The sequence below is a fragment of the Salvia miltiorrhiza genome, chromosome 2, assembly GCF_028751815.1.
Source record: "Salvia miltiorrhiza cultivar Shanhuang (shh) chromosome 2, IMPLAD_Smil_shh, whole genome shotgun sequence".
Taxonomy (NCBI): domain Eukaryota; kingdom Viridiplantae; phylum Streptophyta; class Magnoliopsida; order Lamiales; family Lamiaceae; genus Salvia; species Salvia miltiorrhiza.
In genome coordinates this window covers 558910-575266 of record NC_080388.1, presented here as the reverse complement: position 1 = coordinate 575266, position 16357 = coordinate 558910, and positions in this window count along the sequence as shown.

The following is a 16357-nucleotide window of genomic DNA, read 5'->3' as shown; positions in this document are numbered from 1 at the left end:
AGATTTAATATTCTAATAGCATTAAGGTGAAGGAACCCAATTTATACCAATTATCCTAGATACGCTAGTAATAATTAATATACCAATTAATTCCTACTACGAACATGGTAGTTTTGCCACTAATCAGCCCTATTCCAACAATTACGGATTGAAGGTGCTAATTAACTATAATCCAATTAAACCTAAGTTGATCAGAATTAAATAAAATTGGAATTATCCTTAAACCTAGGAATTAATCGAAATGAATAGGAATCAATTTTAAAACCAATTAGGTCTCACAGATCATTAAATTAGAGTTTCATTATTCTCGCCGAATTAAAAGATTTAGCTACTCATGCTTAAATTAAAAACAATCAAATAAATAAAATAAAACATAATAAATAATAAAAGCAAATTAACGAAAATAATTTTGCAAGAAATTAAATCAAACTTGAACCGAATTGAAGAGAATTCGTCTGCCTCAATCCAAGTTCCAGCCGCTATGATAATTGAATGAACGAGAATTAAAAACTAAAGCTAAACTATGGAATCAACTGCCAAACACGTAAACACAATTTGCATGGAAGAAATAATTTGGTGGACGTCGTATACCACCAAAATAATTCCTGCAGAATTACCAAAATAAATTAATACAATGGCAAGCAGGGTCGATCCCACAGAGAGCAGTTAAAACCATTCAAATCCCTAAATCTATAAAAACGGTGATGCCACCACGCCTTAATTTTGAAGAAAATATTAATTAACTAAGAAAAGCAAATTAAATCAAATGAAAATAATTCTTGAATTAAATCAATTAAAGAGGTAATTCGGCTCAAATAAATCCACACTAATTTAATCTATGATCCTTGACGCAATAATTAATTAATCCCTATCAACCAATTAGTTATAGGATACCGTGATACGTACTGACATACCCCAATTCCTACTTACTGTGTCGATAGACAGCTAGATACGCTAGTCTTGTCTATTTCCCTTATTAAAATATAACCTAGCTGGATACGCCAGTCTTAGATTTAATATTCTAATAGCATTAAGGTGAAGGAACCCAATTTATACCAATTATCCTAGATACGCTAGTAATAATTAATATACCAATTAATTCCTACTACGAACATGGTAGTTTTGCCACTAATCAGCCCTATTCCAACAATTACGGATTGAAGGTGCTAATTGACTATAATCCAATTAAACCTAAGTTGATCAGACTTAAATAAAATTGGAATTATCCTTAAACCTAGGAATTAATCGAAATTAATAGGAATCAATTTTAAAACCAATTAGGTCTCACAGATCATTAAATTAGAGTTTCATTATTCTCGCCGAATTAAAAGATTTAGCTACTCATGCTTAAATTAAAAACAATCAAATAAATAAAATAAAACATAATAAATAATAAAAGCAAATTAACGAAAATAATTTTGCAAGAAATTAAATCAAACTTGAACCGAATTGAAGAGAATTCGTCTGCCTCAATCCAAGTTCCAGCCGCTATGATAATTGAATGAACGAGAATTAAAAACTAAAGCTAAACTATGGAATCAACTGCCAAACACGTAAACACAATTTGCATGGAAGAAATAATTTGGTGGACGTCGTATACCACCAAAATAATTCCTGCAGAATTACCAAAATAAATTAATACAATGGCAAGCAGGGTCGATCCCACAGAGAGCAGTTAAAACCATTCAAATCCCTAAATCTATAAAAACGGTGATGCCACCACGCCTTAATTTTGAAGAAAATATTAATTAACTAAGAAAAGCAAATTAAATCAAATAACCCTGCTGTCTTCGACCGAAAGAGGTCGCCGTCTCCGGTTTCGGGACAGCACACACCGAAGGGCACGTTACACCAGATCATTGGAGCTCAGGCCGAGCATCTTGTTATCACCAGCGAGAGGATTCATGATTGGCAACAACCGAGGGAGGATATGCAGCATCCGAGCATGGAGATGCAGCAACAGCAGGCGAAGTTATCTGATCAGCTGCAGCCGGTGACGTCCGTTCGGCAGCAGCAGCAGGTGGAGTTTCCAGATCAGCAGCAGCAGATGAAGTTTCCTGAGCAGCAGCGGGGCTCCGATCAGCAACAGCTGTCACACCCCAATTCTTGAAGGAATAAATATAATCGAGGTGTGAATAATTCATAGAAATAAACAAGGGAAAAACCTTGTTAAAACCGAAATAGGATTGAAAGTCGGGCTATGCCCCTTTGGATCACAAGTTTTGTTTCATGCTTCTGACAACCGACATTCATTGGCATAAATTTAGTAGTGAAGAGTCTAAGCTCGGTCAAGTATATCATTTGAAATTTAACATGAAGATCTTAAGTTGGGATAACAAAAGACGGATATGAGTGAATGCTACAGCGGAAGTCTAAAATATGAATTTAAACCCTAGCCTCAGCTCCGCCCCGTCAGCACCAGCCAACCAACCTGAAAACATTTGAAAGTATTTTTGGGCTAAGTACTAAAGTACTCAGTGAGCATGCATTTTCATAAACATTTCATATTTTTTTTTCTTAAAGACAGTTTATCCAATCATACTTGACATAACTTAGAAGGTTTTAAATTGAAAGAACTTCTAAGCATGTTAAAATAATTTATTTCATTTGTGCGCACATGTCACACTCCCTTTCTGTTACTCGCTGTGATCCCGGACCTTTTAGCCACCGACGGATCCATTTCTCCCATTGCACTTGCCCTGAGGATGTAACTCAGACAAGTTGAATTGACCTCGGGACGCTACCCAGGCAGGCCCTTACATTACATGCTTCGGAACACATCCAGCAAGCACCCTTATAACGCCTCTTAGTTAGTGCCCGATGGAGATCAACCCACTGAGTCAGCTAACGAGTGTACACAATTCTCAAATAACTTGTTAGGCCATAAGAGAACCTCAATTGATTCGTTGTGGCGAGCCTTAAACAGAGCAGAGTGCACATAAATATTTTATTGGATAAACAGTTTGCATTTCATTGAATAAATAATTTGCATTTCATTGAAACATTTAGAGCTTAATAACTCAATCATACTTTATACATTTGGAAAGTAAGCCCACCTGCTTAGGCAAAGCCTGTCGTTTAACTTAACTCTGAATCGGAATAGCAGTGCTAATCCTCCTGACGTTCAAAGCCTACAAGAAATCTATTCTTAATAGGTCTCTTAATCTAAACTCAAGTCATGGTGTAGTGCTCATCATCCTATGATTCACTTAGCCGGGTTTTCAAAATTTTAAGAATAAATACTTGAAAACAATTCTCTTGAGTTAAGAACACCAACAATATTCTTACTCGTCTTTCTTTTGAAATCGGAGTTTTAAATAACCAATTAAAACATGATGCAATGCATGACTCCAGAAACTGAACACGAACAGCAGCCTTAAGTTCATGCAAACTCTAACATTTACACTTCAAAACTTCATCATGCTCATCAACCATCCTAGAACACAAACACATCAAAACCCTTAACATGCATCATCTTCAACCTCAAACTTTCATAAAAAAAATGGCAGCCTTGAACTTCAAACTTTGGTAGCCAAGATCTTCATAAAAACATGCTATTTTCATGCTTGGAAGACTATGAATTTAAAGCACAACAATCCTAGCATGCTCCTAAGCACAAACGACAAGTTACAACAATCAAATGGAAATCGAAGGATGAAGAGCAATGAAGAACAAAAGCGGGCTGCCCAACTGGGTTTCCTAGCTACGGTTCGAACCGATCTTAACTCTTTCATTAAACATGCTCGATAATTACCCAAGAACAACATACTAAAAATTCACATCAGTCCGACAACGTTTGAAAAAAAAAGTCGAGAATCGACGTTTTTTCAACGTCGACGAAAACTAAGAATTAAACCATCAAAACGTAGGTTAAGCTGTTACCTACTTGAATCTATGATCGAAATGATGATCGGGGCTTGTCTCGGCACTCAAATCGGAGCTTGAAACCACCGTCCAAGCTAAAAAATGGTGTTTGGCGTGATAAGTAGGTGTTTGAGTGTGAGTGTGTGAGAGAGAGATAGAGAATGAGTGTTGTGGGCTGCCAACAGCCGTGTATTTAACAAATTGGGCTGCTGGGCGGTTGGGTGGGGTGGTCATGGGTAGGGTAGGTTAGATCTTTTAGGATATTATCCCACTTAGTTGTTAAATATCCCGTTTCGTCTCGTTTTAACGACTAATTACCCACATTCTTCGTTACTCGCCCTCTCAACCTCTACTCAATTTCATTACACTCGTAATTCTATATAAATATAGAAAATGCAAGCTCGTTCTCGAAATTCTGATAAACGAGATCTACACGTTTATCGAAAAATTCCGGTTTACTATTCACTTGTCGTTCAAAAATAAAAACTTTCATTTTTGGACTCGTATCGAAAAACTAAGAATATTTCTCGACGACGTGCACGTAAGATTTTGAAAGTCGACAAAAAGACGAAATAGCAGTATTTTACTATTCATCATCAAAAAGTCCAAAAATTTCAAAAACGTCGTAACGGACTCAGATCTCACTTCCGAGTTCACCGTTCTCATTCAAATAATTATCTCGAATTATTCGAATACTCAAACTCAAGCAATTAAAAGCTTAAGGCCTAAATAAAATTAAAGCTCACTCATAAAAATGCTTGAATGCTTAATTAAATAAATATGCAAAGCATATAAATTTAATTACTAAATTTACAAATGCTTTTGTAAATCATTTTTGTTGGAATTAAAATAATTTCTTTTTCTCAATCCGGCGTGAATCATCTTAAATCTAAGTTCAAAAATTATTCTAAACTTAATATTAATGGGCGGGGTATTACATCCCTCCCTCCTTATAAAAATTCCGTCCTCGGAATTACATATCTGGTATTCTAACTTGTGATACTAGTCGTTCGTTTCATTCATCTCTTTTGTGGCCTTTTCCATCATGTGATGGTTCTACTTCTTGACGAGAACAATATTATTGTCTCGTAAAACTTGAACCTTGCAATCAAGTATCTGGACTGATTTCTCTTCATAACTTAGGTCCTGGCTAGGACTATCTCATCTTGCTTCTTTGATTCTTTACTAGATGTGATCGACTTTCTCGACCAGCCTTGATACTAGTTTCGGATCTATCACTGGTGCAGTAGTCAGCCTAGTCTTGAGTTCCTTAAACTTGGTTTACAAGCTTCGGACCAAACATGCTTAGTCCCTTTTCTCAAAAGCTGAGTCATTGACCTAGCCAATTTCGAAAATCCTTCGATGAAACTTCTGTAATAACCTGCTAGACTGAGGAAACTTCTGATTTCATTGACGTTTGATGGTGCCTTCCATTCCTTGACTGCTTCGATATTGGCGGGGTCTACTTTGATTCCTTTAGTCAACACTATGTGACCGAGAAACATAACTTCCTTTAACCCAAATTCACACTTGTTGAATTTGGTAAACCATTTCTCATTGGGCAGGGTTTTGGGTACAATGCGTAAGTGCTCTTCATGTTTTCTTCGGTCTTAGAGTATATGAGGATGTCGTCAATAAACACTAAGACAAAACTATCAAGATACTAGTGGAAAACTCTGTTCATTAGGTCCATGAAAACGGCTGGGGCATTCATTAATCCAAAAGGCATCACGGTGAACTCGTAAAATCCGTAACGCGTTCGAAACGCTGTTTTTGGGATGTCTTCTCTTTTCATCCTGAGTTGGTGGTAACCAGATCTTAGGGCAATCCTGGAAAACACACCGGCTCCTCTCAACTAATCAAACATGTCGTCTATCCTCAGAAGAGGATATCTATTCTTATGAGCTTGTTTCAACTTCTTATAATCAATACACATCCTTAGTGTATCATCTTTTCTTTTGACATCTTGAATTAGTGCTTCCCATAGTGACATACTATGTTGCATGAAACTAGGTCTGGTGAAAAATTTGGTAATTCCTTGGGAAAAATATCTTTGTACTCTCAAATCAGTTGAACTTCTTTAATTGTTTCCTTCGTCCTAAGTCTCCTTCTTAGATTGACTAAGGAATTCTAACATCAAACTTGTCTCGTCATCTTGATAACTTTCACTTCAAAGCTTAATGGCATTCCTTCTGCCATGTAAACTCATTTTCTCATTATTGTCCACCATGTGGACCACATATTGACAACTGGTTGAAAAACTTCATCATACTTACTATCTGCTCCAGTTCTTCGCTTGGGATTCCAAAAATCGCTTTGATTATCAAATCTATTGTAACAACTATATAGTGCGAGTCTATATATTGGGATGATGCTCTTCCTCGAGATCAAAAATCTTAATTGACAATCACCGAGATCTTAGTCATGTGGGCTGGCCAGACCCAACAAAACGAATCACTCAGTCAAATGGGATCTTCGCCCCCAATCATGTCAACTTCTTATTCATGTAAGGCTCTGGTCAAACTTCTAACTTAACATACTTACTAATAAGTACTTCATCATAAGTCACTGATACCATGAAGGTCCATTCTATGCCGTTCTAGCAAAGCTATCACGACTAACATCATAATCATAAGCAACATAAGTTCTTATGTGAAAAACTTAATCTCACCGCTATTGAAATAGCTCAAGTGAATCCTTAGTCTTAAGGCATTGCCTCTATGTTGTAACATATCTATGTTAAACATTTCTATTTTACCAATCCTTACTTAAATCGATCAAGTGGTGCTATCACGACTAACATTCTCAAGGCATTCTTTGGTGGTACTCAAACGGTTTGTAAGAGGACTCATCATTCTAATCGTATAGGCAGCTAGCCTAAAATGACAACATAAAGCTTTCTCATTCATTCATTCATTCATACATACATACATACATACATACATACTTCTGTTTCTTTTAAAACCTTAACATATATGGACATTTAAAGTCCCTTTCTTGAAATCTTTGCTTGTGCCGGAAAGATTCAAGGAATCTAACTCGACCATACATACATTGATTCGTTAAGGGCTCGGGTTGTCCCAAACACGAAACTATCGTTAAGGGTTCGGGTAGTCCCTAACACGATACTTGCTTATCTTATCGTTAAGGGCTCGGGTTGTCCCAAACACGACATACATACATACATTGGTTATATGAGTCAAAGGCTCAAAATAACTATATGAAGGCGATAAGCAATTCATATAACATCATTCATTGAAAGCGCACACTTTTTTCTTGGAAACATTCATAACATCTGAAATACATATACGTATAATTTTGAAACTATTATCGTACCTTGATTGCGGCAGTGTGACGGCGAGCTGAGGGCTACTGACATTATTAGAAGTCTAGAGATACTATTCTAGACTCGACATCAAAAAAAACTTTATGGTTATCAGAGACATGAAAGAAAACTTATGCTCTGATACCATTCTGTCACACCCCAATTCTTGAAGGAATAAATATAATCGAGGTGTGAATAATTCATAGAAATAAACAAGGGAAAAACCTTGTTAAAACCGAAATAGGATTGAAAGTCGGGCTATGCCCCTTTGGATCACAAGTTTTGTTTCATGCTTCTGACAACCGACATTCATTGGCATAAATTTAGTAGTGAAGAGTCTAAGCTCGGTCAAGTATATCATTTGAAATTTAACATGAAGATCTTAAGTTGGGATAACAAAAGACGGATATGAGTGAATGCTACAGCGGAAGTCTAAAATATGAATTTAAACCCTAGCCTCAGCTCCGCCCCGTCAGCACCAGCCAACCAACCTGAAAACATTTGAAAGTATTTTTGGGCTAAGTACTAAAGTACTCAGTGAGCATGCATTTTCATAAACATTTCATATTTTTTTTTCTCAAAGACAGTTTATCCAATCATACTTGACATAACTTAGAAGGTTTTAAATTGAAAGAACTTCTAAGCATGTTAAAATAATTTATTTCATTTGTGCGCACATGTCACACTCCCTTTCTGTTACTCGCTGTGATCCCGAACCTTTTAGCCACCGACGGATCCATTTCTCCCATTGCACTTGCCCTGAGGACGTAACTCAGACAAGTTGAATTGACCTCGGGACGCTACCCAGGCAGGCCCTTACATTACATGCTTCGGAACACATCCATCAAGCACCCTTATAACGCCTCTTAGTTAGTGCCCGATGGAGATCAACCCACCGAGTCAGCTAACGAGTGTACACAATTCTCAAATAACTTGTTAGGCCATAAGAGAACCTCAACTGATTCGTTGTGGCGAGCCTTAAACAGAGCAGAGTGCACATAAATATTTTATTGGATAAACAGTTTGCATTTCATTGAATAAATAATTTGCATTTCATTGAAACATTTAGAGCTTAATAACTCAATCATACTTTATACATTTGGAAAGTAAGCCCACCTGCTTAGGCAAAGCCTGTCGTTTAACTTAACTCTGAATCGGAATAGCAGTGCTAATCCTCCTGACGTTCAAAGCCTACAAGAAATCTATTCTTAATAGGTCTCTTAATCTAAACTCAAGTCATGGTGTAGTGCTCATCATCATATGATTCACTTAGCCGGGTTTTCAAAATTTAAAGAATAAATACTTGAAAACAATTCTCTTGAGTTAAGAACACCAACAATATTCTTACTCGTCTTTCTTTTGAAATCGGAGTTTTAAATAACCAATTAAAACATGATGCAATGCATGACTCCAGAAACTGAACACGAACAGCAGCCTTAAGTTCATGCAAACTCTAACATTTACACTTCAAAACTTCATCATGCTCATCAACCATCCTAGAACACAAACACATCAAAACCCTTAACATGCATCATCTTCAACCTCAAACTTTCATAAAAAAAATGGCAGCCTTGAACTTCAAACTTTGGCAGCCAAGATCTTCATAAAAACATGCTATTTTCATGCTTGGAAGACTATGAATTTAAAGCACAACAATCCTAGCATGCTCCTAAGCACAAACGACAAGTTACAACAATCAAATGGAAATCGAACGATGAAGAGCAATGAAGAACAAAAGCGGGCTGCCCAACTGGGTTTCCTAGCTACGGTTCGAACCGATCTTAACTCTTTCATTAAACATGCTCGATAATTACCCAAGAACAACATACTAAAAATTCACATCAGTCCGACAACGTTTGAAAAAAAAAGTCGAGAATCGACGTTTTTTCAACGTCGACGAAAACTAAGAATTAAACCATCAAAACGTAGGTTAAGCTGTTACCTACTTGAATCTATGATCGAAATGATGATCGGGGCTTGTCTCGGCACTCAAATCGGAGCTTGAAACCACCGTCCAAGCTAAAAAATGGTGTTTGGCGTGATAAGTAGGTGTTTGAGTGTGAGTGTGTGAGAGAGAGATAGAGAATGAGTGTTGTGGGCTGCCAACAGCCGTGTATTTAACAAATTGGGCTGCTGGGCGGTTGGGTGGGGTGGTCATGGGTAGGGTAGGTTAGATCTTTTAGGATATTATCCCACTTAGTTGTTAAATATCCCGTTTCGTCTCGTTTTAACGACTAATTACCCACATTCTTCGTTACTCGCCCTCTCAACCTCTACTCAATTTCATTACACTCGTAATTCTATATAAATATAGAAAATGCAAGCTCGTTCTCGAAATTCTGATAAACGAGATCTACACGTTTATCGAAAAATTCCGGTTTACTATTCACTTGTCGTTCAAAAATAAAAACTTTCATTTTTGGACTCGTATCGAAAAACTAAGAATATTTCTCGACGACGTGCACGTAAGATTTTGAAAGTCGACAAAAAGACGAAATAGCAGTATTTTACTATTCATCATCAAAAAGTCAAAAATTTCAAAAACGTCGTAACGGACTCAGATCTCACTTCCGAGTTCACCGTTCTCATTCAAATAATTATCTCGAATTATTCGAATACTCAAACTCAAGCAATTAAAAGCTTAAGGCCTAAATAAAATTAAAGCTCACTCATAAAAATGCTTGAATGCTTAATTAAATAAATATGCAAAGCATATAAATTTAATTACTAAATTTACAAATGCTTTTGTAAATCATTTTTGTTGGAATTAAAATAATTTCTTTTTCTCAATCCGGCGTGAATCATCTTAAATCTAAGTTCAAAAATTATTCTAAACTTAATATTAATGGGCGGGGTATTACAACAGCAGCAGGCGAATTCCGATCAGCAGCTGCAGCAGGCGAATTCCGATCAGCAGCAGCAGCAGGCGAATTCCGATCAGCAGCTGCAGCAGGCGAGTTCCGATCAGCAGCAGCAGAGGACGTCCGATCAGTAGCCTCAGCATCAGTCCGATGATCAGATCGCAGTCGATGATCAGAACGCAGTTGCTAAACAACAGGATCAGGGGACGACTTTGGATAGTCGGCGAACGACGGGTTTGGCACTCGAAAATCAAATAAGAGTTCAGAGAGTTGCCTCTTCAGCTTTGCAAAATTCTTCAGCTTTGCAAAATTCTTCGGAGCAACCTAAGAGGTCGAGAGGAAGACCTCCCAAGTCGGAGCAAATTCGTAGGCCTTTTGTGGAGAATAGTATTAAAGGACGCTTAAGGAAACCTCCGGAGGTGCCCAATGCCAGATCTGAACAGATTATTCAAAATAAGCTCAAAGCTTCCTTTGATGCAGGCAATAATCCTAGAGATTATGTGGTGGATAGAAGCGGTTCTTCCAGTGCTAGATCTATGAGCAACATCGCTTCGCAAAGTTGGGCGGATGAAGTGGAAGCGGGGAATAACCCCGCCTTCTTTTCTTAACCTCATGAATGTTATTGCTTGGAACGTCCGGGGTATGACGGACGAGTCTAAGCGCCTCCTTTGGGAGCACTGTCGTACTTTTTCTCCTATTATTGTGGGAATTATTGAGCCGAAGGCGAATATTAGAAATTCTAACCACAATTATTGGTCTTCTCTGAATTTGGTCCCTGCTTTTCAGAATGAGCGGCATGACAGGTGTTCGAACATTTGGGTTTTACATCATCCTGACGTGGCGTTTAGATTGGTTTTTTCTTCGGAGCAGACGGTCATTGCGGATTGTCATTGGAATTCTTTTGATTTCCGGGTAGCGATTGTTCACGGTGCCTCTACTCATGTCGAGAGGAGGTCTTTGTGGGCGGATCTCATTCGCTTTACTGCTGACAGCATGGTGATTTTAGGGGATTTTAATGCTGTTAAAGGTGCCCACGAGAGGATCAGTAGTTGTATGCCTAGTCAGGCTTCCTGCAGAGAGTTCTGTGACTTTATTGATGACACTGGTTTTATTGAGTCGGCTACTTCTGGGCTTCGGTTTACTTGGTCTGGTCGGCGTTTTATGCCTCGACATGTGGAATCTTTTCTTGATCGTGCTTTATACTCGGAGTTGTTCTCTTCTTTGTGGCATTCTGTTCATACTCTGAACTTGGCTAGATTGACTTCTGACCACTCTCCGATTGTGCTTCAATGCAGTTTACCGCCCCAAACCAGACATAGGTTTTTCAGATTTTTAAACATGTGGGCGATGCATCCGACTTTTTATGCTTTGGTGGAGGATTCTTGGAGACAAGATACTGGGGTCCTGTGTCCAATTTATAAGGTTATGTTGAAGCTTAAACGGCTTAAGAAGGAGCTGAAGATTTGGAACAAAAATGTTTTTGGTAACGTTGATGCGCTGGTGGATGACACTCAGAGGGAGTTGATGGATATCCAGATGAGTATTTCGCTTCATGGTTATACGGATGAGCTGTTTGACAAGGAGGTTCAAGCCCAGGCTAATATTAATGTTGCCTTGTCTCGCAAAAATTGTTTGCTTCAGCAAAAAAGCCGAGTGTCGTGGCTCACGGATGGGGACAGGAACACTGCTTTTTTTCATGCTACACTCCGCTATAAGCACAAGCCTAGGGAGATATCTCAGCTTATGATTGATGGGACCAGAGAATCGAACCAGGACAGAATCGGTGGGCATATTGTGGATTATTTCACCACTCTTTTTACTGAGGATAGTGGCTCTGATGTTGGTATTGAGGCGATTGAGGCTGTTATTGACCCTGTTATTTCAGATGATCATAATGCGGTTCTTTCGGCTTCTCCTTCGGAGGAGGAGATTACTGCTGCTGTCTTTAGCATGGATGCTGATAGCTCGCCTGGACCTGATGGTTTTTCTGGGAAATTTTTTCAGGTTTGTTGGGATATTATTAAGCATGATGTTTGGGCGGCGGTTCGTATTTTTTTTTTGAGATCTTACCTTCCGTCGGGATGCAATTCCAACACTCTCATTCTCATTCCGAAGAAAGAGAATGTCATCTATGTTTCTGACCTTAGGCCAATTGTTCTTTCCAATTTCTTGTTCAAGATTATTTCGAAGGTGTTGGCAACAAGGCTCAGCGGGATTGCAGCGCTTTATGTTTCTCAGAATCAATTTGGGTTTATTAGTGGTCGTTCGATTCATGATTGCATTCTGATGGGATCTGAAGGTTTTAACTGTTTGAAACGTACGGGCAGGGGGCAGAATATGGCCTGCAAAATTGACGTCCGCAAAGCCTTCGATACTCTTCGTTGGGGTTTTCTGTTGAATGTTCTTAAGGTTATGGGGTTTGATGGGAGATTTATTGTTTGGATCAAGATCATTCTTACTTCTGCCCGGCTTTCCATTCTTTATAATGGGAAGCTTTATGGTTACTTTGGTTGTTCGAGCGGTGTGAGGCAGGGGGACCCTCTCTCTCCTATTCTCTTTGGGATTGCTGAGGATGTCCTGAGTGCTCTTTTTCGCAACTGCGTTATTTCTGACCATCTTACTCCCATGTATATGACTCGTTTGCAGCCTTTTCCCACCCATCTTCTTTACGCGGATGATATTCTGGTCTTCTGTAAAGCCTCTGTTCGGAATGCAAGGACGATTAAGAAGATTCTTGACTACTACAGTTGGATTTCTGGGCAAACTTGTAGCAGTGAAAAGTCTCATATTTACTTCTCTGCTAAAGTCCATGCCGTTACTCAGCGTTCTGTTCTGAGAGATTTGAATTTTGTGAAGGGAGTGGCTCCCTTTACGTATCTGGGGGTTCCGATCTTTGATGGGCGTGTCCGTACTTCTTATTTCAGGCCGATTCATGACCGGATTTTAGCAAAGTTTTCCAGATGGCGTGGGCGTCTTCTTTCTATGGCTGGTCGTCTTTGTCTGGTTAAGTCGGTCATTCAGAGATCTATCACGCACTCTATGATGGTGTATAAATGGCCCCGTTCCTTATTGAAAGATTTGGATGAGAAATGCCGCAATTTTATCTGGACGGGTGATGTTAGAAAGACACCTTCTTGTTCGGTGAGCTGGAACCGTGTTTGTGCCATCAAGGAAGAGGGGGGGCTCGGTATCCGGTCCTTCTCTCTAATGAACAAGTGTTTCTTGATGAAAATGACGTGGAAGCTTATTTGTGGCAAGAGCTTCGGGTTTTCGATGCTGCAGGAGAGATACTTGAACAATTTCCGACAGGTGAGATGTGATTCGATCTCGTCGTCTGTTTGGCTTGGTCTTAAGGAAGAGGTGAGCGATCTGGTTGATAATTCCTACAGCTATATTGGTGATGGTACGGCCACGAACTTCTGGTGCGATGACTGGCTGGGCTACAGAATCTATGAGAAGTGCAGGGTTCCTCTTTATGTCCAGGATTTGCTAAGACATTCTGTTGCTGATTACTTCTATGATGGGGTGTGGCATTTCACCCAGGATTTTATTAATGCTTTCCCTGAGATTGTTGGTGATATTTTGGTGCTTCCTATTGGAGAGAATTCTGACACTCGTTACTGGAAGCCTTCTATTCATGGTACGGTCACTGCTGCTCTTGCTTTTTCTAATCAATGCCATCGTTTTCCTCGTGTTAGCTGGGGTTCTTGGATCTGGAAGAATTATATTCCAGTTAGACGTTCTTTAGTCTGCTGGCGGATTCTCCATGATCGTCTTCCTACTTATGATCGCCTGATTAGATATGGTATGATCATGCCCAATCACTGTGTTTTTTGTTTTTCCTCGGGAGAAACTATGGATCATGTTTTATGGTCTTTTGGTTGCGTTAGACCTATCTGGATCGAGTTCTTGAGTAGGTTTCACCTTTCCGATGATGTTGATGCTGCTGATTTGCATAGTTTTTTTGTTAGGGCCTGGGGGTACAAGTTGAGTTCTCAGTTGGACAGTTTCTGGCGTGCTGGCATTATCACTATTCTTTGGGCGATTTGGACTCAGAGGAACTCTTGCATCTTTGATAACAAACGGTTTGATCAAAGGCAGATCATACATGTTGTCAAAGTCGCTTTTAAGGAGATGGAGAATAATTTTAGTCTTGGTCATATGAATAATTCTTGGAAAGATTATACTATTCTCAGATCGATTGGTGTTGCTACACGTGCTGCTCCTCCCCCGGATTTCATCGACGTGCACTGGTGGCCTCCAGCGTCCCCTTGGATCAAAGTTAACACGGACGGCTCTGCGATGGGTGCTCCGGTAAATATTGCGGCTGGTGGAGTCTTCCGAGATAACTTTAATTGGGTCCGTGGCTGTTATCATTATAAGGGTGGCGTTGGTTTTGCCTTTGAAGCGGAGCTTCTTGCGGTTATCAGAGCTATTTTCATTGCTCATGAACGGGGATGGCTTCATTTATGGGTTGAGTCTGATTCTATGTACATTGTGCATCTGCTTGGGGAGCGTTCTACTGCGGTGCCTTGGCGTTTCATCGCGTTATGGCGTAAGGTTATTTGTCTCCTTCCTGCGTTTAAGCTTCAGATTTCTCACATTTATCGGGAAGGAAACAAAGCTGTTGATATTATGGCTAACTATAGTAGAGATGAAGGCTGGTGGCCTTATGCCATTGAGGATATTAAGGAAGCTGTGAGGCTTGATATGGCAACTCACAGTCATAATCGTATGCGCTGATGGCTTGCGTTGGCGGTTGTTTGTGGGAATGTTCCATATGGTCTTTTTCAGTTTTCTGGTGCGCTAGATACTGGGCCATATGGAGTCGGATTCCGCTGGTTGCGTCGTGTTTTAGACAGCGACAAGAGTTTTTTGGCAAGATCTTTGGTTTGGTCTTCGCTTCTGCCGATTCCTTCGTTGATGATGGGGGAGCTGCCTTTTGGTTTGTTTGCTGCTGTTTTCTGATGCGCCTGTTCGTCTTCGATTTTGGTTATTGTTTTCTCTTCTATTTTTCGTGATGGTTTTTTCTTCTTTGCCTTTTGTGGCTTTGGTCTGCGTTTTTTGGTTTGGGAAACAAGCCGGGACAGCTTCAGGACAATGGTTAGGCCGGAGTTCTGGAAGCGGTTCCACTTCCGCTTGTTTCCCTCTTGTTGGTTTCGTCGTAGACGAGTACTCTTTTTCCTCTCTAAGGTTTTTCCCATTGGGTTTTCTTTAGAGAGGTTTTAATGAGGCTCGGCCCTTAGTCTGCTCTCTCTTGTGCTTTCAAGGGTTCTTAGGTTCTTTGCTTTCTTTCTTTAATAAAGTCGCAATTTAATAATAAAAATTAATTTGGGATTCAAAATTTGTTTAACAAAAATTTCATAAAGTATATATTTTTGTTTAAGTTATGAGCTTAAAAATGTGTCATAAAAAATCAATATGATATTCAAATTACTTTTTTTTTTGTGATCAACATTTGCTAAAATATTGTAAAGGTAGATGTTGAATTATAGAATTAAAAAACTATAAATAACATAACTAAAATGTAATTTATTAATTTATTATTTTAATATATTTACTCATATTATTCAAGTAAATTAATTTTGTAACAAAAATATAACTATTTATTTGACCAAGTAAAAGTTAATTGACCAAATTAAATTGGTGTTGCAAATATATAAAGGAAAAAAATACTACACACAAGTATTTATATAAGTGTTAGTTAAGATGAAGTTTGATTAAAAATCAATGTGGGATGAGAGATGTGATCTGTGGAAAAAAAAAATCAAAATGAAGGAGGATATATAAGTTTTAAAATGCATGAATTTTAGAACACCACGTAAATAAATTCGGATTTTTCTTTTATAAAAAAGATGAATTACTTCATTAAAAATAATGATTAAATATAATGTAAATATTATTACTATTATTTATTACATAAAAAATACAGTGCGAAAATTTAAAATTACATCATCTATGAATTTTCCAAATTTATATACATATTGTATAACGCAAATTATTAAACATATAGTATGCGGTTGAACCCGCTATTAAACATACATATATACATTATTTGAGATAAATTAATCATAGTTAGTAGTGGTGCAGTGGTAGCAACGCCCCATTTTATTCCAAGAGGTCAGGAGTTCAAAACTCTCAACTTCTCCCCCGCTCATGCGAATTTTGTCGTTTTTTTTTGTCCCCATTTTCCCCCCATTTTAGCTAGCTTTGCTCATTTTTCTCTTTTTTTTGGTCCCCATTTTTTCTGGCTTTTTCTCCCCCCCCCCCCCCACACCTTTTTTTATCTCTCATTTTTCTCTTTTTT